Below are 25,813 nucleotides of genomic sequence, written 5' to 3'. Positions count from 1 at the left end.
CCACTGTCTCTGGTGAATCCTCTCACCCCCACCCCATCACCTCTGGCCTGTACCCCAGTTCTTGTATGCATAAATAAATAAATACATAAATCTTTTTTTAAAAAAAGGAAATTCATTGTCTGATAGATATCTGATCCCTCCCTCCCTTTTCTTTCTCTTTTTTTCAATTACCAAATGTTTAAAATATATTTCTAAGCAGAATGTGCCCAGTCAATCTCAGTAACTACTGATCTCCACAGCAGAGAAACCCACAAAGATATAGCACTGATTTGCCTCCCATAATCAGGAGTGGAAAATATGCCATTTGTTTCTAAACCAAAACCATAATTTCTGCAGTTTAAAGTGTTTCACTACTAATATGGTCCTGGTAGAAATTGCGCAGTTTTATTTCCTTGTTTAAATTTCCTAACACTTAATCATCAATGTAGGATGTATTTTTTGAGCACAAAGTAGCTCGAGTCACCTAGAAAATAAAGACAAAATTCCCATCGCCTGTCTCAGCAGAGTCTGAAACGAGAGAAGCCGTGTGGGGAAGCCCGGTTTTGGTGTGGACATTCATGGTCCCTTGACCCAGACCGAGGTTGTGAATAGCCACAGCAGGTCCTTCTCTCTGGATAAACTCAGCTGTAGGAAATTCTACCCTCAGAAGAGCAGAATTTAGTGTCATCCAGTTTGCACAGGGCATGCTCCATGTCTTCTTTTCTGGGATACTCAACCATGCCCACGCCATCCTTCTACACATCTGCCTAGCAGACATCCCGAGCTTCTCGCTTGTGAGTCTGCAGGTCCTGCCAGCTGCTTGATGGAGGAAGCCCTGGCACAAGAACTCGGAAGTCGGATCTTCTTGTAGGAGCCCCGTTCCTCTCGCCGCGACCACCCACCCCGACCTGCAATAAGTCCTAGGGAACTCCACACAAAGCCGACACTGGCCATAATCAGAACCATACGTTCCAGAAATTGCATCTTCAGGATCTCAGGGGCCTCGAAGAGCCCGAGGGCAAAGGGCAAGAGGCCATGCTTGTTCTCAAGCTCCATCTCAGGGGATGCGGCTGTACTTCTAGAAAATGTGCTGCAGGTCCTCCTTGCGCTCAGCTGTCCGAAAGTTTCCCAAGTAAATGCTCTGTCACCCTTCGCTCACCGGCCTGCCCAGTCCAAACCCCCGCCCCAGGTCCAGGGCCACAGCCTTAGCCTTGGTCCAGAACGTAGCTTCCAGTTCTGCGGCGTTCAGGGCACTACCCGGATTTTTTTTTTTTTTAATCCTATGCCTTTGACTTTGTTTACTGTTAAGCACATATATCTAAAACAGGAGACCCTTATTTAGTATATTTATGATTCTTCTGTTGTTATTTTTTTTTAAATAGCGTTAACTTTGGGGCCTCCCTGGTGGCACAGGGCTTAAGGACAGGGCTACCAAGCTATCAGGAGCCACTACAGCACAAGTTCAATCCCCTGCCAACCAGGGAGCAACCCACATGGCACAGCAGACCTCTCCTGTCTCGCCCGCTGCTCCCCTCAGCAGTGTTCTTCAATAGATTTGCCTGTTCTGCTCCCCACTCTATCTCTGGTGAATCCTCTCACCTTGGCCTACACCCCAGTTCTTGTATCCATAAATAAATAAAATAAATCTTTTTTAAAATAATAAAAAATAAATTCCTCATCCTGACTCAATTCCAAAATAGATGTCCAAATATCTAACTTTTATATCCATTTAAAGAGAGGGTCTTTGTGGCCTCCCTGGTGGCTCAAGGGGTTAAGATGTAACCTGTGAAGCTATCTGCAGCCACTACAGCATGAGTTCAATTCCCAACCAGGGAGCTACCCACATGGTGCAGCAGACCTCTCCTGTCTCACCCGCTGCTCCCCTCAGCAGTGTATTTCTATCAATCTGCCCGTTCTGTTCCCCACTCTGTCTCTGGTGAATCCTCTCATCCCCCACATTTCTGGCCTGTACCCCAGTTCTTGTATGCATAAATAAAAAATCTTTAAAAAAATAAAAAAATAAAGAGAGGGTCTTTTTTCCCAATGTTCCCTTTCCTGTGTGTGAGATTAGAAAGTAGAACAGATACCAAACACCCACTGAATGCCCACTGTGTGAATTAAAGAGCAGCAATCTTTGGAAGCATCATCACCCATGTTGTATATACACTTTACACTTGTATCAAGTGAGAACTAATTAAAGGAGCTAGAAATGTCTGTCCTTTGAAATAGGTGGGCATCGCTGAGATCTTCAGATGCTTGGATGGCTGTGATGCTAAAGAGAGAATAGTTTTGCTCTGTGTTCATCCAAGGGTATGGCTGGGATGTGGACGTAGCAGGGAAATCATCTATCAATTAGAACCCTTCTACAATGGACGGGCTGCCTGGTGAAAAAATGTGTGTCTCTCCATGGGAAGTGTTCTTGCAGAAGCTAGAGCAACATCTGTGAGGGGTGCCATAACTGGGAATTCTGCCTACATTGGAAATATGCTCCAGATTGAGTGGTTACCAAGTACCTACCTGCTATGACAGAGTTTACACTGATCTGAGACAAAAAGAATTTAAAAAGAAAAATATGATTTTTCCTAGAGTTTTCTTTATTATCAAATTTAAAGGATTGGTCTTCATTCTGAGATTACACAAAATTAATCCTTTTTCACTATTTGATTCTCCACTCTTCTATGAAATCTCAGTTGGTAGCTGTTGCTTTTGACTTAATATTTAGCTACAGTGAAAAAAAAGCACTACTAGCCAGAGAGCTGACCCACATGGCACAGCAGACCTCTCCTGTCTCACCCACTGCTCCCCTCTGCAGTGTATTTCATTCAATCCACCTGTTCTACTTCCCACTGTCTCTGGTGAATTTTCTCACCCCCCTGCACCTCTGACCTGCACCCCAGCTCTTGTATGCATAAGTAAATAAAACAAATCTTTTTTTTTTTAAAAAAGAGCATCACTATACTAGATACCCCCAATTTTTTCCTGTATTAGTGGTTCATAGAATATAAAAGTTTGGTAACTACTGGACTATATAAGTTCAAGGGTCACCAAGTTATTTAAGTCAAAGCCTTAAGGTAGGATCATCTCAAAACCTTGAGTCTTCTCCTTCCCTCAAGGCTCACAGCCAACCATTAGCATGTGACATTGATTCTATGTTCATAACATGCCCCCAAAGTGATCCTTCTGCATGATGATCTTAATCCAAGCCCCCATCATCTCTCTCACCAAGACCATAGCAAGAGGTTCCTAATGAGGTCCCTTGGTCCCACTTCATTTATTCTCAGTTCAGCAACCAGAGCAATTAAAAATGTAAATGAAGGGTTATACCATCCTTCCTTAAAGCCCTCAAAGGACTTAACTTTCTACCTAGAACAAAATCCAAATTCCTTACAAAGAGAGAAGACCCTACAAGATCTTTTCCTGCCTACCTCTCCAGCTCAACGTATCATTTTGCCCATAGGGCCATTCATTCCTTTGAACTAACCAACATGGCATTTGTTCCTTCTGGCTGATCTTCCCCCCAGATCTCCCAGGATTCATTTCTCCTCCTCACCATATGGTCCTCAAATGTCACCTCCTTAGAAAAGTAGTCCAAGACCACCCATCTAGAGCAAACACTCCCCCATCCCAGTCACTCTCTTTTTATTTTTTTAAAGATTGATTTATTTATGCATACAAGAGCTGGGGTACAGGCCAGAGATGCAGGGGGTGAGAGGATTCACCAGAGACAGAATGGGGAACAGAACAGGCAGACTGACTGAAATACACTGCTGAGGGGAGCAGCAGGCGAGACAGGAGAGGTGCGCTGCGCCATGTCAGTTTTTCTCTGGCCGGCCGGGGATTGAACTTGTGCTACAGAGGCTGCAGATTGCTTCATAGTGTGGTGCTTAACCCCTTGCACCACTAGGGAGGTCCCACTCTCTTTTTTTTTTTTTTTTAAAAAAAAAAAAGAGTATTTATGCATACAAGAACTGGAGTACAGACCAGAGTTGAGGGGGGTGAGAGGATTCACCAGAGACAGAGTGGGGAACAGAACAGGCAGACTGACTGAAATACACTGCTGAGGGGAGTAGCAGGTGAAACAGGAGAGGTCTGCTGAGCCATGTGTGTCGGCTCCCTGGCTGGGGATCAAACTTATGCTGCAGTGGCTGCAGACAGCTTCATAGTGCTGTGACTTAACCCCTTGTGCCACCAGGGAGGGCCCCAGTCGCTCTCTTTTTTAAAAACATATTTTTATTTAGTTAATATAGGTTTACATCATTGTTTTCATAATATAAGTATAGGATCCCGCCTCTTTATCAATATAGCTTTCCCATTTTCTTCTGACACATAATTTAAACAGGCCTATGCCTTAACATCCAAAAGGAAAACTCCCCTAGAACAAGTCACATCTGCTTGCTCATTTCTATGCTCACACCTAAGAGAACAGCAGCTGGCAGTTGAATGAAATAATGAAAACCTTCTAAATCTAAGATTTTGGGTTCCAGTTTCTCTTTCAAAATCTTCATATGAACAACAAATTTAAAGAAAGCATTATTTATTAAAGACAAAAAGCAACTGAATCTCTAGCTCTGATCCAAATCAGAAATATAACCTGTAGTCATGTTATTGCTGGGTTGTTTGTTTCACAGCGAGAGAGGGTTCATGGTAGCTTTTGTCTCTTAAGAGTAAATGGAAACAATGCTGAAACAGAAGAAAAACATAAAAGAGAGGTTCTCAAAAATGCTGATGTCTCAGAGATTGGCCAAGAAGTGACACTAATAATTATAATACTTGGGCCTCCCCGGTGGCGTAGGGGTTAAGTCTCAGCTATCATGCTATTACTGCTATGGCCTGAGTTCACCTGGCCAAGTAGCTGACCCACATAGCACAGCACACCTCTCCTATCTTGTCTACTGCTCCCCTTAGTAGTGTATTTCAGTAGATCTGCCTGTTGTGTTCCCCACTCTGTCTCTGGTGAATCCCCTCACGCCCCCACACCTCTAGCCTGTACCCCAGTTGTTGTATGCATAAATAAATAAAAATAAATCTTAAAAAAATAAGCAATTATAGTACTTTTAACAACAGCTAGTGCTTAGATTATGCAGTACTAGGGACACAACTGAGTACTGTCTATTAACTTGCTTAACCATTAATACCATCCTAGAAGGAAGATACTATTATTATCATTATTACTATTCTTGTTATTCTTATTTTATAGATGAAAAATAATTAACCAATTTAGCTTCAAATCAATTATCTATAGAAAAAAATGGCCAAGGCTCTGATGTGGCTTCTCACACATCATAATGTGCATTGGTGGGTTTGGTACTTGTTCAGATTATTTCATAGTTCAGCTTAGCTCAGCATGATTTAAAAAGTGGAGAGGGGAAATCTTACTCCCTTCTCATGCAAAGATTAATTCCAAGTAACACATATAATTGTCTTGTCCTGTAATTTTCCATAATGGGATGTGAATTTTTAACTTTTGTGAGACAAGTTATGCAAATAAGCACAGTCCCCCAAAAAATGCACAAAATAGGGTACAACAGTGACAGGAAAATGTAACAATGATGCCCCTTACATTTTCTATTAGCAGCAATCTGCTGAAAAGCGGCCTCTTCAGTGTGCAGAGAGTCAGGGTTTTGTCAGGAAGAACAGCACAGCTGTTCCTATCTGGCTCCAAGAGCTGACTCTGCTCTGAGAGGCCAAGAGCTTCCTTTAATTGACTCCCTCCTGCCCCCATTCATTAACATATGTCCTTCCACAAGACAGAGAAGGAAAACACTCCCTTTGGAAATGTGCCCCTCCACTCAGTAGGATGGCCCCCAGAGCACCGCCTGGGTAACACTTTATCTGTGGCAGTGAGCAGCAATATGGCGGGCTAGCACCTTTTCATTCAGAGTGCCACTGACACATGTTTATGTTCAAAAAAGGAAAAGATAGTCACAGATAAAAAGACTCATTTAATGGGAGTGACACATACCTGAAGCAAGGTGAGAGGAAGACAGGGGATCAGTATTCAGGCATGTGAGAGAGGTATTTCTCCATTTACCTAAATAACATTAGGAGACCCTCATGCAAAAATAAAAAGCTCTGGCCAATTCCACAAAGGTCACAACTAACAAGTAGAGGGTGTTGCTCTTCCCTTTTGTCCTACACATACAAAGTGGAGGCCTCAATTTGGTCTCTGAGCTCAAGCTGAATCTAAGAGTTTAAGAACCAGGAAGCAGATCAATTTCTAAATGGTCAGATTTAATGTATTGGCATTTAGAGCCAAGAGACACATTCCTTTTATAGAAAGCATTTGTGTTCTAGAAAGACTCCACGCACATCAGCTTCAAATTACTGACTGGCTTTTGCTTCTCAAGGATTCGACATACCATTTTTAAGCTCTGTCTTTTTAAAGTCAAGCTGTACTTCTCTTTTAAAAATAAACGCCAGTGGTAGTTTTGCAACAACAATGAGAATGTAGTCCCAGTGAACTATCTACACTTAGAAATTACGTACATTTTATCATAATTTAAAGTTGTTTTACTTAGAAAAAAGGAAATGAAGACATATATGAAGCTTTCATCTTTAGTGATAAAATGCAGGGGCATAACAATGCTAACAACCATAATTTTATATGAATAAACTTCAATGTTAATGACAAAAGAGCAGCTAAGGGAAAGAGTTAATAAAACAAATTTGCACTATTCTGTTTTCAAGCATAATGTTTGCACAGGAACCCACAATTTTTCACTAGCACAACCTGGAGACATTTTTTATTTAAGGTTGGGCTCAAAATATTTGATAGGCCTGTGGGAAACTCTAACAAGCCAAGAATGTGATCTCTTAAAATTCAGGGTTTTTTTTTTTAAGATTTATTTATTTATGCATACAAGAGCTGGGGTGTAGGCCAGAGGGCAAGGGAGGTGAGAGGGTTCACCAGAGACAGAGTGGGGAGCAGAAAAGGATTGACCAAAATACACTGCTAAGGAGAGCAGCTGGAAAGACAGGAGAGGTCTGCTGCATCATGTGGGTTGGCTTCCAGGCCAGGGATCAAACTCATGCTGCAGTGGCTGGTGATAGCTTCATAGTGATGAGACTTAACCCCTTGTGCCACCAGGGAGGCCACTATTTTAACTGTCTCAAAATGATATGAAATACTGTGCTTCCATTTAATTTTGAATCATTTTACAAAACTCCCTTAAAAAGTTGTAAAAATCTGGGGCCTCCCCAGTGGCGCAGCAGTTGAGCGCTGGGTTGCAAGGCTGCCCGCAGCCTCTGCAGCGTCAGTTCGATCCCTGGCTGCTCCCCGGCCACTGGAGGAGGGTCCCACATGGCCCGCAGACCTCCCCTGCCGCCTGCTGCTCCCCTCAGCAGTGTACTTCGGTCCTTCTGCCTGCTCTGCTCCCCACTCTGGCTCTGGTGAATTCTCTCACCCTCCCGCACTTCTGACTGTACCCAATGCTTGTATGTATGTATGTATAAATCAATCAATCAAACAATAAATAAATCTTTAAAAAAAAAAAAGTTGTAAAATCTGCTTCGCATCGTCAATGGAACAGTACATAGTACAGAAATAAACCCAATTTCATTCAGGAATTTAGTATACAATAAAGATGGACTTTTTTTTTTTTTTTTTTTTTTTTAATAGAGGCATGCTTTATTTATTTGTTTGCTGGTTTGTTTGTTTGTTTTGTTTATACATGCACTGGGTACAGTCAGAAGCGAGGGAGGGTGAGAGAATTCACCAGAGCCAGAGCGGGGAGCAGAGCAGGCAGAAGGACCGAAGTACACTGCTGAGGGGAGCAGCGGGCGGCAGGAGAGGTCTGCGCGCCATGTGGGACCCTCCTCCGGTGGCCGGGAACAGCTGGGGATCGAACCGGCGCTGCAGAGGCCGCGGGCAGCTTCGCAACCCAGCGCTCAACCGCTGCGCCACCGGGGAGGCCCTAAAGATGGACTTTCAAATAAGCAAGGAAAAGATAGATTAACCAACAAGTAATACTGTAACAATTGAGTAGCCTTCTAAAAACTAAAAACAAGAAACAAGAGTTCTCCTTTATTTATATAAATAAATTCTAAAATGAATCGAAGATTTAGTGTAAAAAAAAAGTAAACCAGAGCAAAAGTTTGAGAAGAAAACATGGGAGAATTTGTTTAATAATCTCAAAGGTAGGGAAGCTTTATAGGATACAACATCCAAAAATCATAAATGGAATATATCAATGAAATTTCAGAAAAATGACAAAATACCAGAAAAATATTTGCATCAACCATCACAGACAATAAACCAACAATTCATTAATCTATAAAGAATGCACTATAAGGAAAAAGTCTAATCACCAAAAATAGGTAAAAATGTAAATTTTACAAAGAAACACAAAGTTCTTTTCTATGTATAAAAAAATGCTAACAAATTCTTTTCTATGTACTGTAAAAAATGCTCTTTAAAAAAAAAAAAAATGCTCAATTTTACTTCTAATAAAAAATCAAAAATTAAAACACTGTGAGCTACTATTACCACGTCCTCTTTGCAAATACCAAAAATGTGAAGACAGTACTGTTAGTAGGAAAATGGGGAGACTGGTACTTCCATCAATTGTTGGTGGGAATATGAATGTATAAAACTTCTTTGGAGGAATTATTTGGAAATGTATGTAGAAAAATTTTCATATATATTCTCTTTGGCCTAACAATTCCATATTTAGAAATCTATCCTACAGTTATGCTCACACTTATAACAAATGTTGTTTGTGTAAGAATTTTCACTGAAACCAACAACGTCTGGCTAAAGAACTGCTTACATAAATGGAATTCAATGTGGTTATTGAAACAGATTAGGAAATTCTATCTATAATATATTTGAAAAAGCAAAGGGCAGGATACCACATATATACCACCATTTGTGTATGTGTATAACTTTTAAAAGATTACACAAAGACATACACACAAAACTTACCACATATACATACAACACAAATTTAAATGCATTGGAGACTTCTCTGAAATGATACACAAGAAAGTGTTTGCTCCTGCGAACAGGAAATGAATAACTAGGGAAATGAGGAAATCTTCCTTTTTATCATAAACTATTAGGAGCTTTTGAATTTTTTGTCATCAACATGACACAGACAAAAAAATAATTTAAAGGAATATACATGTCTTACATACTAACACAGACTAATTAGCTCCAGGTCTAAATGGTTAAATTGACATTTTTAGAGAAGAAGCTGAAACACAATGCCCTCTTCCCATGCCACCAATATAGGATAAATGCAACAAAATCTCAGTTTCACTAGGAGGAGCTATAAAAATCTTCTCCAAATTTTTATTTTTGCAAAGACAAAGAGAATAAAACTCCTTTTGTCAGTTTTCTCAAATAGCCCAACTTTTTAGGAAGTCTTTGCTGCTGGAAAGCAAGAAAACTCCATACTTAGAAAATAGAAACTTTTTAAAGTATTTTCAGATAAGATCTCCCTGATGGCACAGGGGTTAAAGTCTCAACCGTTATCAAGCTATCGCCAGTCACTGATGCGTGAGTTCGATCCAGGTCAGGGAGCTGACAGACATGGCCTGGCAGACCTCTCCTGTCTCACCCACTGCTCCCCTCAGCATTGTATTTCAGTAGATCTGCCTGTTCTGCTCCTCACTCTATCGCTGGTGAATCCTCTCATCACCCATACCTCTGGCCTACACCCCAGTTCTTGTATGCATAAATAAATAAAAATAAATCTTTAAAATAAATAAATACAATATTTTCAAATAGAGTTGGATTTTATAGATTTAATAGACTTAAAACACAGCTCTCAGATTTTATTCACCCAACCCTGAGCTGTCACCCCAAGATGTATGTTTACAAACTTCATTCCAATCCCAGGCATGCACTATTATCAATAATCAGAATTTTTCTGGATAGACAGGCAGTGGACCAAGTAGCTAACAACACTTCCAATTTCCCCATTAAGGATATTAGTTTTGCAGTATTGTTTACAGGAAATGTTTCCTGCTAAAGCAAACCTGACAGTCCTAACCAAAGCAATAAAAAGCTGGAGCCCAGAACTTTGTGTTGTTTCCAAGGAAAACAAGGGCAACATAGGCAGGTCCCCACCCCAACTGCAGAGGGGGGGCTGCTGTAGAGCTGACCATGCCAGAGGTCCCCTTCATCTGTCTCTCTCAGAATAGCAAACTAGGCATAAAAGGGATGGGAAGGAATTTCTCCTTGAGAGCAACAGCAATCACAGGACATAGTTCAGAACCAAAGATAAAAACTATCTGAGGAAAGAATTTTAATTCTCCAACACACTGCAAGAGTTAGCACTATAATTATTGGTAATTCACTGCTGTTAAGTCTATTTATATTACTCTTTATGGAGATATATGAGATACTGGAAGATACAAGTGGAAATAAGACAACAAATTGGTTACAAGGTCTTTCCCTACCTCCCTTTCCAGCCTTCTCTCTCCCTCCTCCCCTGCAAAAATCCTTTGCATTGTCCCACCTCCTCACCCCTGCTTATCCTGTCCACACCCTCATTGCAAGCTACCTATTAAAATGCTTCTCATCTGTCAAAGCCCATTTCAAATTCCAGTTCCTTCCCCACATCTCCTCTAAGCATCCAAGTCTCAAGGTATATCTCTGAATTCTAAGACATTTAATATTTTATAATGTCATATAAAATGTCATATAAAATTATATTTTATATGTATGTATCATTTTAAAGATAATTAAACAAAACACTGAAGTCACCAGCCCTGAAGTCCTAGGATTGGAATCCACATGCCATCTCTTATTGAGTGACCTTGAGGAATTTACTAAATTTTTCTAATAGTCTTAAGACCCTACTATAAGAAATAATACACATCAGCTTATTCACTTTGTTCATCAAATATTTAGTAATTATGCACCAGCTCTTAGAGAACAAAATGAGTAAGATACCACCTTCATAAAAATCTAGGTATAGTCTAAGTAGAGTCTATCTCATCATAAAATAATCCAAAAATAGCTAATAGATAATTCCAAAGGGAGAAGACTTTAGTGAATGGTTTGCCAGAATTGTGATGTTGTTACCTAGCCTATGGTAAGCATATGAAACTATAATAAAGAATATTTTATAAATACAATTGTTTACATTTCTGGACATGAGCATTTATCCTATCATAGATCCCTGCCCCTGATTTTTAATTTCTATTTCTTTAACTAAAGCAAATATTTATTTACCAATAAAAATATTTATTTTTATTTTTTTATTTATGCATTCAAGAACTGGGGTCTAGGCCAGAGGTGTGGGGGGTGAGAGGATTCACCAGAGACAGAGTAGAGAGCAGAACAGGTGGATTGACTGAAATACACTGCTGAGGGGAGCAACAGGAGAGACAGGAGAGGTCTTCTAATCCATGTGGGTTAGTTCCCTGGCCAGGAATCAAACTTGTGCTGCAGTGGCTGGTGATAGCTTGATAGTGCTGAGACTTTAACCCCTGCGCCATTAGGGAGGCTCCAGAGATATTTATTTTTAACATAAACACCACATAGTGCATTCACTTAAAATAATATACATTTATTTTTATATGTGCATGTGTAAATAATGTATAGATTTATATTTGTATATGGTATATCAATACAAATATTTGTATATATAAATATACCTATATTAAAAACTCTTTCTTGGGCCTCCCTGGTGGCGCAGGTGGTTGAGCACAACACTGTGAAGCTGTCTGCCTCTGCAGCACCAGTTCGATCCCCACCGGCTGCAGAACAACCCACATGGCATGGCAGACCTCTCCTGTTTCACCCACTGCTCCCTTCAGCAGTGCATTTCAGACATTCTGCCTGTTCTGTTTCCCACTCTGTCTCTGGTGAATCTTCTCACCCTCCCGCACATCTGACCTGTATCCTAGTTCTTGTGTAAATAAAATAAATCTTAAAAAAAAAAAATAAAAAACTCTTTCTTTAATGACTAAGGACCTTGCCAAACCTCAGCCATAGTTCCCAAAATATTCCCATTATATACTCTTTGTCTACAATGCTACACCTGAAATAAGAATTACAAAAATAAGAAACTGAGCTGAATATGCACCCATCTTAGGATATCCTTTAAAATTGTTTTAATTTCTTTTTAGTAAATTTATAATGTGTCTTTTTTTAAGAGTGACTGTTTTATTAAATTAACTCTCAGCAATTATTTGAGCATTCATTAAACAATCCTAAGACAAGGACTAAAAGGTAGAATTAGAAGGTAGAGGTGAATTTGAAGATTCCGGACAATGTTTCCTCATTAATACAAGTTTTGCTCTAATTATGTCACTAATATCAATAAAACTGAAGGAAAAAAAAGAAAAAAAATTTCTTTTCTATTTTTAGGAAAATGCTATAAAAATGACTTCCTCTTATTAGCAGAGCAGGCTGCCTGCCTCTCTTGCTTTGCAGAACTTTGCCAAGTTACAGCTAGCAGGATCCTTTTCTACCTAGCAACTGATAAACAAAAAAAAACCTTTGTCATTGGCCAGCCAGATCTCTATTTGGAAACAGGCATAAATTCGCTAGTCTTAATTTTAGCTACTGGAATTGCATCTTAGCAGAGAGAAAAGGAAAAAGAATGTAACTTTTCAGAGCACATCAGTCTCTAACTTGTGTGAAGCCACGGAAGAGAATCACAGTCAAGAAACAGAAAAGAAGAAAAAGGACTTACTGACACTTTTCACCTTTATTCAACAGAAACATCTGCTATTGTCCTGTTTGTGTAGTTCTTGGTGGAATGTAAAATGATACACTTTAAAAATCAACAACACTGAGGTGTGCTATTTAAAAAAAAAAAAAAATTGACATGAGCCCAAGGCTGATAAGTTTGTAGAAAGAGTCCCTTGTGTCTGCCTTCTGCTGTCCTAGCTCATCAGGCTCAGAATGAGAGGAAATAGCACCCACACTTTTAATCTTCCTTTCTAATGACCCATTTTTTTTCAGGTTTTCAAAGCAGTTTTACTCATCTCATTTTCCTCTTTCCAACAACCTTTGTTGTTGGGGTAGAATGATTCACACAAGAAACTTAGCCATGATGACTTATCCAAGGTCATTAAAGGATTCAGTGACTAATCCAAGGTCATAAAGGGATTCACTGACTTAGCCAAGGTCAGTAAGTTTTCAACAAAGCCAGGAATCAAGTCCAGGTTTCCAGCCTTTACTGGCTGATTCACCTCACATATTGGAAAACATTCTTTCCCTCACCCCATCTCTCGCCTTGTTCTATTCTCAGACAGTGTTGATGCCCACGCTGAAAATAGAATCTCCCTACTACAGCCAAGAGCTATTCCCTTTATTGCCCGACAGAGGGAGAGTCACGGAAAGATGGCAATGGCCCATTCAAGCTTATCTCCAGATGTCCCCCCAGTAACTGCTGCCAGACTTGGCAAAACAGCAATACAAGACACCCTGTTGCATTCAAATTTCAGACAAACAACAAATAAACTCCATACAATATTTGGGACTACTTATACTAAACATTTACTTGTTCTCTATCTGAAATTCAGATTTAACTGTGCATCCTGTATTGTGTCTGGCAACCCTACCCAAACTGGTCCCTACTTCTACCCTCATGCCTACACAGGGATTCAAGGCAAGAGGACTCACCCAGAACACAAGGAACAACACACAGATGATTAAAAAGGTTGTATTCTAGTCAATTTTATTTTATTTTTTAAAATAAATTTTATTTTTATATTCCCCATACAATTGCAATCCCCTTATTTTGACCCCAATCCCTCCCCTCCCCACCCCCACCCCCCATAGAGTGTCTCTTGTTCATAGTTGTTTGTTGATTTTGATATTTTCTTTCTTATAGTTATTCTTTTTCCTGGTCCCTTATTTAATTTTCTAGATTCCTGCTATGAGTGAGACCATCCGGTATTTTTCTTTTTCTTTTCTGGTCATTTTTAAAAAGTGGCTCCTCATGGCTCCTCACCTGGGAGAATTTGAATGGTAAGTATTTTACAACATTTTTCAATGAAATATTTACGTGGTTTTTTCCCAATTATAAAAGTAATACATGTCCTTTTCAAAGATGGCTACACTATCTCCCATCTCATATTTTTTACTGCCCCCTTGAGTATGGATGGCTTATGATTTGCACCCAATAAGAGTAGCGGAAGTAATACCAGGCTACTTCCAAGACCAAGTCAAAAGAGGCAAGGTCACATCTAGCTTGCTCACTGGATCACTCACTATTGGATCCCTGAGCTGCCATGTAAGAAATCCAACTACACTGAGGTCACCATGCTGGTGACCACATGGGAAGTCCACCCATAGGTTTTCAAATCCTTCTAGTCTTGGCTTAGATCAGTGAGTGAAGGAGCCTACAGATGGTTCGAGGCCCCAGCTATTGAGACATCCTAGACTTTAGGTCTTCCCAGTTGAGGACTGAGATATGATGAAATAGAGACAAGCTGTCCTACTGGGCCTTTTCCAAATTCCTGACCCATAGAACTTGTAAATGTAGTAAAGTGACTATTGCTTTATGCCCCTAAATCATGTCTGTCATTATACAACAACAGTAACTAAAACATAATATATGCCCACTGCAGAAAAATTAAAAAGAGAAAATTACCTATAATTGTACATGCAAAGCAATTGCTTTTGGAAATTTAAGGTATGTGCTTTTCAATAGCTATTTGCAATTTTTCCCTCCTTAAACGAATATGGTATCACAGCAGAGGTTTGATATTTGACTTCAAAAGTACTTCTTGATGTCCTCCCAGTTGGCCTAGGGGTTAAGTCTCAGCCTTCTCACCACAAAGGCCTGAGTTTGATATCCAGCCAGGGAGCTAACTCAATATGGCGCGGCAGACCTCTCCTGTCTTGTCTGCTGCTCCCCTCTGCAGTGTATTTCAGTAAATCCTCCTGAAGTATGTCCCCACTCTGTTTCTGGTGAATCCTCTCACCACCCACACCTCTGGCCTACACCCCAATTATTCTGTGCAAAATTAAAAATCTTTTTTAAAAAAAGTATTTCTTGAAAAAAATCTTTCCATCTTACACAATTTTATCTTTGATGATTACCGTACTATTAATGAACATTTGGGTTGTTTATAATTTTTCTTATTATAAATACAAATGCACTAAATATCTTTATACATATATCTCTCTACTTATTTGATTTTTGCCTTGAGATAAATTTCTAGGGGGCCTCCTTGATGGCACAAGGGGTTAAGTCTCAGCACTATAAGGTATCAGCAGCCACTGCAACATGAATTAACCCCACATGACGCAGTAGACCTCTCCTGTCTTGCCCATTGCTCCGCTCAGCAGTGTATTTCAGTCAATCCACCTTTTCTGCTCCCCACTGTGTCTCTGGTGAATCCTTTCACAGTCCCCCCGCCCCACACCTATGTCCTTCACCGCAGCTCTTGTATGTATTAGTAAGTAAAATAAAACTTTTTAAAAAAAAGATTTTTATGTTTGCACAAAATAATTGTGGTGTAGGCCAGAGGTGCAGGTGGTGAGAGGATTCACCAGAGACAGAGTAGGGAGCAGAATATTTGTTGGAATATCTGTTGTCTCTTAGTGACTTGTAAAAGCTCTTTGGATAGCAGTTATAATAATCCTCTGTCATTGATGTAAAAAATTGTTCTAATTAGTCCTTTGTCTTTTATTGAATATGCATTTCAAATATCAAAGATATTGAAAGATAAAATAATATCAATGAAATATTCACTGAAATATCAGCTTATTATCCTTACAGCCATATTTATTAACATTTATCAAGTACAGAAGAAAACAAATGCAAAAAGTAGAAGCAAGAAATAAAAAGACACACATTGAAACCAAGAACAGCACTACAATTGAAAGAAAAAGAAGGGTCTCCCTGGTGGCACAAGGGGTTAAGCACCGCACTAAGAAGCAATCCACAGCCTCCGCAGCAAAAGTTCGATACCCGGCCTGGCCAGGGAGAAACCCACACGGTGAGGCAGACCTCTCCTGTCTTGCCTGCTGCTCCCCTCAGCAGTGTATTTCAGTCAGTCTGATTGTTCTGTTCCCCACTCTGTCTCTGGTGGATCCTCTCATCCCCTGCATCTCTGGCCTATACCCCAGCTCTTGTATGCATAAATAAATAAATCTTAAAAAAGAAAGAAAGAAAAAGGAAAGTTAAGAGCACTGGACTGTGTTAAGAGCACAGGCCTCAATAAATAGATCATTGTTCTTATAGCAATACCAACACTTACTCAGATATTTAGCTAAGCATTTTATATTCATTTCCTCAAATAATTCTCACAGTAGCCCTCTAGAGAAGTGCTATTGATATTTCCAATTAATAATTAAGGAAATTAGTAAATGCTGTAATTTGAGTTCTCCAAACAAAGGCCTACTGCCTCCCCTGAACAACTTGTCTCATCACTTCCATATTTGGTCTTTCGAAGATTAAATGACATCACACTCACACACACACACACACACACACACACAGTGCTTAGCACAGTATCTAGCACATGGGACACCCTCACCAAAAAAGTGTGCCATCTTAAAAGCAAACAAGTATTGGTGAGGATACGGAGAAATTGGAAACTTTGTGCACTGTTGGTGGGAATGCAAAATGGTGCAGGCACAATGGAAAAGTGCTGAGATTCCTCAAAAAATTAAAAATAGAATAATCATACGATCCAGCAATTATACTTCTTTTTTTTAAGATTTATTTATTTATGCATACAAAAACTGGGGCACAGGCCAGAGGTGCAGGGAGTGGAGGGGTAGGGGGTGAGAGGGCCCACCAGAATCAGAGTGGGAAACAGAACAGGTGGATAGACTGAAACACACTGCTGAGGGGAGCAGAAGGCGAGCCAGGAGAAGTCTGCTGCGCCATGTGGGCAGCTTCCTGGCCAGGGATCAAACTCGTGATGCAGTATCTATGGATAGATTCAAAGGTTGTGTCCCAACCTCTTGCACCACTAGGGAGGCCCCAGCTACCATACTTCTGGGTATTTATCTAAGAGAAATGAAATCAGGATCTTGAAGAAATATTAGCATTCTGATGTTCAGTGAAGCACTATTCACAATGGTCTAAATGCAGAAACAACCTAAATATGTATACGTGACATAAAACAATGGAATATTATTCACAGTTAAAAAAAAGAAGGAAAACCCATTTTATACTACAATATAGAAGAACCTTGGTGTATTATGCCATTTGAAATAGGCCAGTCACGTGCTCGCTTCGGCAGCACATATACTGAAATAGGCCAGTCACAGAAAGATAAGTACTATGTAATTCCACTTTTATGAGGTGTCTAAAGTAGTCAGATTCATAGAATCAAAGAGTAGAATGGTGATTGCTAGAGACTGGGGTAATGGTGATTGCTAGAGACTGGGTGCATGTGCACCTAAAAAATTTATTAAAAGGGTCTATCTCATACCAAGTGTTTTTGCCACAATAAAATAAATTTAAATGGATAAAGAATAACTTTTAGAGTTTTTAAAAAGGCATGTCGGGGCCTCCCCTGGTGGCTCATGCATTTGAGCACCACGCTGTGAAGCTGTCCACAGCCTCTGTAGCGTCAGTTCAATGCTGGCCGGCGGGCGAGGGTCCCACACAGCAAGACAGACCACTCCTGCCTCGCCCACTGCTCCCCTCAGCAGTATATTTCAGTCAGTCTGCCTTTTCTGTTGCCTGCTCTGTCTTTGGTGAATCCTCTCACCCTCCCACGCATCTGGCCTGTACCCTGGTTCTTGTATAAAATAAATAAATCTTTTTAAAAAAAGAAAATTAAAAAAAAAATTTTTAAAGGCATGTCATCATCCTCATCATCACTGTGACCACCATCACAACATGAGAGCTGCCCCAGTGTATAAATGCACCATTCTACACCAATTTACATTTTTCCCAGGCATGCCCACCATGAAATTTTATTACTGCAGATGTGCTGTTTATATACTGTGTCCCTTTGGAGAGCCACAAGCTAGTGCAGTATCTAGCAAAATGTCTAAAATTCCCTTACTACCAAGAATCAGTCATCAGTCCCCTGGGAGTGATATTGCCCCCAACTTCTTTTCAAGTCTTCCTCTTTGAGAATGCTAGGTCAGCATTAACCATAAAAGCCTTTGATGTGCATGTCTTCAATAACCTTTGATGACCACATCCTAATGTGGTTCCTTTCCACAATGCTGCCTCTGCAAACTATAGCAGGTGCAGGACAGTCCAATGAAATCCAGCCCCATTCTGACATTTAGAAGCTTCATAGAAACAGGGCCTCCCTGGTGGCACAAGGGGTTAAGATGCAACTTATGAATTTGTCTGCAGCCACTGAAGCATGGAGCTCAATCCCCAGCCAGGGAGGAGATCCTCATGGCGCAGCAGACCTCTCCTGACTCACCCGCTGCTCCCCTCAGCAATGTATTTGAGTCAGTCTTCCTGTTCTGTTTCCCACTCTGTCTCTGGTGAATCCTCTCACCCCCCACATCTCTGGCCTGTAACCCAGTTCTTGTATGCATAAATAAATAAATCTTTTAAAAAAAAAAAAAAAGGGCCTCCCCGGTGGCGCAGTGGTTGACTGCTGGGCTGCCCGCAGCTTCTGCAACGCCAGTTCGATCCCCGGCTGCTCCCCAGTCTCCAGAGGAGGGTCCCACATGGCGCGCAGACCTCTCCTGCCGCCCGCTGCTCCCCTCAGCAGTGTACTTCGGTCCTTCTGCCTGCTCTGGTCCCCGCTCTGGCTCTGGTGAATTCTCTCACCCTCCCGTGCTTCTGACTGTACCCAATGCTTGTATAAATAAATAAATAAATCTTTTTTTTAAAAAAAATCAGCAGCTTCATAGAAACAAATGCACAGATTAAGACAAAAATATTAATTACCTGTTTTGTTTGGTTTTTCACTTCAACTCTGAAAGAAGAAAGAATTATCATTGTTAATTTTTGAAAAGATGACCATGGACAAATTATCTTATCTGGACTAAATCAATATGACCTTCCATGTGTTTTATCCACTATTGTATGATATATAATCAATTTAATGATGAAAACTGACAGAGCAGTGATATACTAAATAGCTTGGAGTATTAGATCATTGACTAGTGAGTCTTCACATTGCACTGCAAGACCATGAATTTCCTCAGCCTTCTGCATTGCAATTAAAATAATCTAATGTTCTGCTCAAGGTCAGAAAAATCATGTGCTCATTAGTTGGGGTGAGGTGGGGTGTTTGCTTAGTATTAAGAAATAAAAATGATGGGGCCTCCCCGGTGGCGCAGCGGTTGAGCGCTGGGTTGCGAAGCTGCCCGCGGCCTCTGTGGTGCCGGTTCGATCCCCGGCTGCTCCCCGGCCACCAGAGGAGGGTCCCGCATGGCGCGCAGACCTCTCCTGCCGCCCGCTGCTCCCCTCAGCAGTGTACTTCGGTCCTTCTGCCTGCTCTGCTCCCCGCTCTGGCTCTGGTGAGTTCTCTCACCCTCCCGCGCTTCTGACTGTGCCCAGCACATGCATAGACAGAAACAAACAAACAAATAAATAGATAAAACATGCCTCTATTAAAAAAAAAAAAAAAAAAAAGAAATAAAAATGATCATTTAAAAACTAGGACAGAGGATAATCCATTGCTGAAAACAATACCCTTAACAAGCTTAAAAGTTTTACTATGGAAGAAAATGTCCCCAGGCAAATACCAGTGACTTGTCACTTTGCCAGAATATTCTTCCTGGCATGTGTTTTGGACCAAATTCTTCTTATAGATCAAATGCAGCCCCACCTCACCCTCAAATTATTTCTAGAGAATTGTGCTTTGGTAGCATGTGTTCAGCCTATAATGAGGTGATACTGACAAGAGTAACCATATGATATTCCTGTTTATGGTAGGAATGTTAATGTTGTTGAGGATATTTATCACTATCTAATATACAGTCCTCTATAAAACAGTAGAAATTTATCTTTGATTTCAGTCCCAGGAATAGCTGTTCTGCTAGGCAGCCAATTTATTTTTATATACAAACTAGGAACAATAATAGATCCTTGGCATTTGCAGATTTGATCTTTGCATTTTCTACTTTAAAAGAGACAAGTCATGGGCCTAACTGGTGGCAGAGGGTTAAAGACACAGTGCTATCAAGCTATCCCCAGCCACTGCGGCGCCAGTGCGATCCCACCTGCTAGAGAGCTACCCACATGGCACAGGAGACCCTCTCCTGTCTCAACTGCCCGCTGCTCCTCTCAGCAGTAGATTTCAGTAAATCTCCGTGTTCTGCCCTCCACTCTGTCTCTGGTGAATCCTCTCACCACCACCACCACCACCTCTGGCCTGCACCCCAGTTTTTGTATGCATAAATAAATAAAAAATAAATCTTCCAAAAAAAAAAGTAAAAGAGACAAGTCAGATGGACCTCAAGTTTAACTCACAACCATGATAGCCCTGGGGTGTAGCATGAAACTCTTGCTGATAAGAGGATCTCACACTCCAGTGTGCCATGTTGGCACAGTTAGGTAGTGACCTTCCTTGCTCTTCACTGCTCTGTGCCCTCTGATCAGGTTTCCTCCTCATGGGGGCTGCTAGAAAACTCAGTATTACTTTTATTCCCCCTTCTAAAGTGAATTAGACTTAATTAAGCACATTGATTCTGGGTTCAATAAATTTAGAGTTTCCAGCCAACCTTTCGCAGGGTACAATGTCATTTCATCCTAACCAAGGTCCAGAGCTCAGCACCTTGGGAACCCTTGAGGAGGGCACTGGAATGGGCCACAACTGAGCAAGAGAGCGGCTCTCCCTCCATCAGGGCCACTCAGCCAATGGAAATGCTTGGTCCTGGGGAAGCAATCAATCTTGACTAAGGAGAAAGATAAGCAAAAAAAAAAAAAAGATAGAAATATTCAAATTTCCCCATGCTGGGAAAAAAAAGAGAGAGCTCTTTTCCCAGCAAATGAGGGGGAAAGTGCCAATTCCAGCACTTGAGCGTTTTTTTTTTTATATATATAAGATTTATTTATTTTTGCATAGAAGAACTGGGGTACAGTCCAGAGATGTGGTGGTGAGAGGGGGGCACAGACAAGCAGAATGACTGAAATACACTGCTGAGGGGAGCAGTGGGCGAGTCAGGAGAGGTCTGCTGCGCCATGTGGGTAGCTCCCTGGCCAGGGATTGAACTCAAGCTGCAGTGGCTACAGATAGCTTCATAGGGTGCATCTTAACCCCTTGCACCTCCAGGGAGGCCCTCCTGCAGTTGAGTTCTGATAATTACTTCTGAAATTCTCCAGCAGAGGGCACTCCTGTATAGGTAGAACTTTGTAGGGGAAAATGCAGGAAAAGTACACATTGCTTGCCTACCCAGTTCAAGAAAGCACTTAGGGTAGCATTCTGGGCAGAAGGGAGCCATCTGTTCACACAGAAGGGGAAATGGAGAGGGATGGTCCATACAAGTCCTTGGGACTTTGAAAATTTCTTCCCAATAAATGAGCCCTTAGAACAGTCAGCATAAGTAGGTAACATATTTCTAGTAATTAAGACTTATTTAATTAATAATTTATCCTGCTATATCCTATCACAAGGTCTTCTTTGGGCATTTATTCAATAAACTTATTTTAAGTGCTTTTTATGGGCAAGGTATCAAAAGTTGAAGAGACCTGATATGTATAAATCCAGTTACTCTCCACAACCTATTTATAACATAAAAATGGATTTTAGGCAAATACACAAATAACCATATTCAGCAAGTCAGAATATGAAGAATACTATCAGGAAAGCACAAAGAGATTATAGCAGAAAAGGAAAGTTCGAATGGACCTGAGGAGAAAAATAAAGAGATCCTCTGTGGTCCAGGCTCATCATTCTACTTCTATCTCACCCAACCATTATTCTAGGCCCATCACCAGAGAGACAGCAAACTTTATTATCACAGATATCAAACTATCCTCTCAATGAGGAGTGATCCAAATGACTGCAGTTAGCCTCATAGATCTCCAGACTTGACGGAAAAACCTTGTGCATCGTTCATCCTCATGACAACCTTACAAGGTAAATGTTATTCTCACAGGTGAAGAACTGAAGTACAGTGGTCACTGGTTAAGTGGTTACAATTTATAACTTAAGTTTGTCAAATCAAAAGCCTGTGTGGTTCTCATCACGGCATTCTGCCTCTCTCATCTATAATATGGTAGTAAAGGTATTTTACTAAAAGATGATGATTTACGAACCCAAGGAGCAAAGCCCTGGTAAATCACCAGCCTTTGAGTGAAGAGGGAGGAACTGTTACGATATGCATCTCACAGGGGAAAAAAATAATAACAATTTAAAAAAACATAAATCAACAGGCAACTATAAATCAGAGACATTCTGCAGGGGAGAGGGAGGGAGGGGGGTAAAAACAGGAGGGAAGGCCACAGGGGACTGTGGCGATGGTGCACGGGTGAATTGGTGGTGGGAATTCTATGGGGACTACAGCTGAGAAAAGAAAGCAAACATTGTACAAAAAATGAACAATGATGTAAAATATATATAAATAAATAAATTATTAAAAAATAAAAATAAAATTTTAAAAAGATGCATGTCAGAGGCACACAGCCTTCTCTCTTATTCAGTCCTCTGATTTGCCTGACAATACTTTTTCCCTAAGCAAAATTACTAGTTAACAACATCCTTTTTATATTAATAATAGTAATTTTCAGATGGCCTTAAATGAACATGCAGGACCTCTGCTCTGAAAGCCAAGTGTACAAAAAATACTGCACGTCTATTTTCCACAAATCCTGTAGGTGGCGCCCATGCACTGTTTTCAACGGAAAGAGACCAGAATCCACGTTTCAAAAAATCCAAATAGGCAGTCCACACCAAATGAAAGAACTCCTCTTACTCTCAGTGAGAAGGAAAGAAGTGCAGCATTGTTCCCTGTAACTTCACCTGAAAATCCTTCCTTTTTTTTTTTTTTTTTTTTTTTTTTTTTTTAGGCATGCTTTATTTATTTGTTTGCTGGTTTGTTTGTTTGTTTTGTTTATACATGCACTGGGTACAGTCAGAAGCTTGGGAGGGTGAGAGAATTCACCAGAGCCAGAGCGGGGAGCAGAGCAGGCAGAAGGACCGAAGTACACTGCTAAGGGGAGCAGCGGGCGGCAGGAGAGGTCTGCGCGCCATGTGGGACCCTCCTCCGGTGGCCGGGGAGCAGCCGGGGATCGAACTGGCGCCGCAGAGGCCGCACGCAGTTTCGCAACCCAGCGCTCAACCGCTGCGCCACCGGGGAGGCCCGAAAATCCTTCCTTTTAATAAGAATTTTTTTTCACCTCGAGAGGCTCGAAGCTGTTCACTAAAGAAGTTGCTGCTTGAGACACTGTTACAGGGCAGCCCCAATATAAAACACGAAGCCTTATGACCTTGAACAGGCACCTCACCTCTCAGGTCCTCATCTGGAAAAAGAGAAAGATGATCTAGGCAGCCTCTAAAGTCCCTTTTAACTCATAAATTTTATATTGCTCCTCCCTCCCAAGAGAATCCTGGATGGTTGCTAAGAAAATAAAAGGAATTTGTAAAATCCAAGTTAAAAGAGATGGAAGGATGATCCAGCTCAAAAAGCCATGCTATTCTTGCAAATCCTCTACTTTATCGGCCCCAAAAGGCTGCTGCCAACAGGGATCATCAGTTCCCTCTAAATCACAGGATTGCCCATATGACTCCGGGAAAATTCTTATCTGAGTTTCCATACTCACCCTAACCCTAAAGTCTCTCCCCTTTTCCACAGAAGCAGTGAACAGGTCCCTCACTTCCTATGCTCATGCATGTGTTCTCTGTCCCTTTTAATCCTGCTACCATGGATATTCCAAGTAAAGTCTAAGTAAAGTGGAGTAGAACAAAACTAACTTCCTTGTTTCAAATACTGTGCCTTTATTACTTCATGTTATTAATAGCCACCTTGCACTGCAAACTCCTAAACCACGCTAGCAACTAAACCTTGTAAACTCAGTGGCCCCATAAGGCAAACAAGAGCCACCTGTGGCTACTGAGCACTTGCTATGTGGCCAGTGTGAGGTAATAAGTTATTTTAATGTTATATAATTTAAATTGAAAAACAGATGATTCAGTTATTGGAGATCTTTTAACATGTGTATAAAACTACTTGGATGTGTGAATCTACTTTTCAATTGTAGTTTTTATTAACTTTAAGTCCAGATCAAGTATTTATATTGAAAGTTTAGCTTCTGGATTGAGATGTGCTCGAAGTATAAACTGGGTTTCAAAGATTTCATATAAAAATATAAATCTCTCAGTTTTTACATTGATTACATGTTGGAATGAAAATGTTTGGGATATATTGAATTCAAGATTAATTTGATCATTTCTTTTTACTTTTTTAATGGACCTACTAGAAAATGTAAAATTATGTATGTAGCTTGTATTATACGCATTCAGATTATGCTGCTCCAATTTTTTTCCCAAATTATGCAGCTCTGTACAAATCTGTAGAGTTGGGTTGTCAGACTCTAGTGTAGAACTTTATATGAATGCCCTTTACATTTCTATATCTTGGGTCTGACGCATTATTCTAGCTGGGCAATATGGCCTTTCGGAATTTTAATCCCGTATATTTGTTAACCCCTTCCCCTTCATATGTTGCCCACGAATTTGATAAGTATACCTAAGTCTTTGATTCAAATATTGACAGTCAAGACTGAAGACAATCTTAGAAATCACTTTTTGTATTAGAACGACCCATTTATCGTAAAGTCAGGAATCAAGCATTGCTTTGAAGTACCTTTTTTAACTAAATAATAACTTACCTCATTATGATAGCATACAGTCCTTTTTCTTTTTCCATCTTCTACTGCATTGCCGGAATTGCCAAAGAGAGGATGGACAAAGCTTGTGGTCAGGGGCCTGGGGCTGGGGTGAGTCTTCTAAGACTAAAACCATCAGGGGCTAAGATAAGCAAGGCTCAGCTTGACTGTTCCAGCAGGGTTGGGTTTTCAGATAATAGGGTGAGAAGTGCTGCCTCTGGGGCCTGAATAATAGAATTGAGAGAGCTTTCAGCATGCGAGATGGAGGCAGGCACACCTGGGTGCAAGTTCTGGGTCAGTCAGCCTTTAGGTCTCAACTCCCATTTTCTCCTTTGTGTAAGAACCAGAGATTCTTAAATTTAAAGGAATCTTAGACTTTCTTTCATCCAAACTTTGTTTAGCAAAATCAGTGACTCAAGGGCCTCCCTGGTGGCACAAGGAGTTAAGCACAGCACTATGAAGCTATCCACAACCTCTGAAGCATGAGTTCTATCCTGGTCAGCCAAGGAGATACCCACATGGCACAGCAGACTTCCCCTGTGTCACCCGCTGCTCCCCTCAGCAGTGTATTTCAGTCAGTTTGCCTGTTCTGTTTCCCGTTCTGTCTCTGGTGAATCATCTCCCCGCTCCCCAACACCACCCCCCCACCCCGCCTGTATCCCAGTTCTTGTATGCATAAATAAATAAATCTTTTAAAAAAAATTGATGACTCAAGCTGTGGAATCATGCTAAACCACCTCCACCAGTGCAATACCCAGGACTGGGCACTGCACTCCTGCAAGGTACCCCTTTCTTCCTCCCATCACTCTCCTTCCTCTACCTTAGTCTAATGATTTCAGGCAGTCACATTATACTGGGGGCACACTCAGAACATGTATTTGGCTAAAATACACAGATAATTTTAAGTAATGCTCTTCATTGCATGTGTAACCCCATGTATCTAAGTCAGACTGTTAGGGGGGAAAAGGATGTCCTAAAGCTAATTTCATACAAGACAATGCCAATTGATGTGACACATTGTTCCCTGGAATCCAGAAGTATCCTCAGCTTCCTTCTCAACACACTCTCCAGTCAGCTGCTGGCAGTTGACATGTAGATGCAGCCTATTGGACACTGAAGTGCCGAGTTAAATCTCCCCTCTCTTAAACTTCTACAAC

The 25,813-nt window shown here is 40.8% G+C and overlaps 1 pseudogene; it reads right to left on the bottom strand.

Annotated features, from left to right (window-relative positions):
• Positions 1–497: 497 nt before the first annotated feature.
• The window catches only part of LOC119249716 (serine/arginine-rich splicing factor 9-like), a 73,697-nt pseudogene continuing 48,381 nt past the window's right edge, over positions 498–25,813 (bottom strand).

The sequence above is a fragment of the Talpa occidentalis genome, unplaced genomic scaffold (assembly GCF_014898055.3).
Source record: "Talpa occidentalis isolate TD23 unplaced genomic scaffold, MPIMG_talOcc4v2.1, whole genome shotgun sequence".
In the NCBI taxonomy this organism is placed as follows: domain Eukaryota; kingdom Metazoa; phylum Chordata; class Mammalia; order Eulipotyphla; family Talpidae; genus Talpa; species Talpa occidentalis.
This window is presented reverse-complemented; position numbering and strand designations above follow the sequence as displayed.